At 35.0% G+C, this 855-nt stretch overlaps 1 long non-coding RNA gene across 1 annotated transcript in view; it reads right to left on the reverse strand.

Moving 5' to 3' along the window:
- LOC111722576 overlaps nt 1–841 on the reverse strand; it is a 20,418-nt gene extending 19,577 nt beyond the window's left edge. Inside the window, exon 1 of the long non-coding RNA XR_002771328.1 lies at nt 757–841. This is a non-coding gene — a long non-coding RNA (uncharacterized LOC111722576). The remainder of the gene's footprint in view (nt 1–756) is intronic.
- Nucleotides 842–855: the final 14 nt, after the last annotated feature.

Raw genomic sequence — 855 nt, forward strand, 5'->3', positions numbered from 1 at the left:
TATAAATCATCAAACAATAAAATTATAAAAAGTAAGAAAAGTGTGCCAATCTGCTTACACTAAGTCCTGTCATAAGACTTAACATACTAGATTCCCAAATCTCAGTGACTTACACTACAAATGTATTTGTTTCAACTTAGTGAAGATATTCGGAAGAATTTCAAAAAACTTTTTGAAAAACGTTTTTGATGTTTAAAGAATTAAAATTAAAAACTCAAACACACTTCTGCATTACTATTCATAGCTACATTGCCCATAAAAGTCAAAATGTCATAACACTCCAAATAATCATCAGCAGATAAATGAATACATAAAGTGTAGTATGTACAAAGTGATATTACTTAGCCTTCAAAAGGGATGAAATTCATATACATTGTGCAACATGAATGAATCTTAAAGTGTTACTGATAAATGAAATAAGCATAAAGACAAATATTTTATGATTCCACTCATATGAAAATATTTTCCTTTACATATAGGTACCTCATAGGGCCACCCCTCAGCTCCTCACTAGAAGGAGAAGTGAAGCCTAGAGGCTGAGTCATGCAAACTCCTTTACAAATGAACAGCTGTTACTTTATGCCAGATCTCTACAGCAAGTTAAAAGGCCTCAGGCATCTACTGCAGGGACAATGGGGATTGAAGACCCCATTCTTGGCAAGGGAAAACATCCCCAGAAAAAGGGAAAAACATAGAAATAAGTTGAGCAAGGTAGAATAAAAAGAGGTTAGCTAAGCCAGCTGCTAAATTTCTTACCTGAGCAGTTTCCTGCTTTTCTGAAAACCCTAACCTGTAAGGGATGCAGCTTGAAAACATCCCTTCTGGGTCTGTGAACACACTGAAGAAACAATGGCT

The sequence above is a fragment of the Otolemur garnettii genome, unplaced genomic scaffold, assembly GCF_000181295.1.
Source record: "Otolemur garnettii isolate 467f Iridium unplaced genomic scaffold, OtoGar3 scaffold00279, whole genome shotgun sequence".
NCBI lineage: Eukaryota > Metazoa > Chordata > Mammalia > Primates > Galagidae > Otolemur > Otolemur garnettii.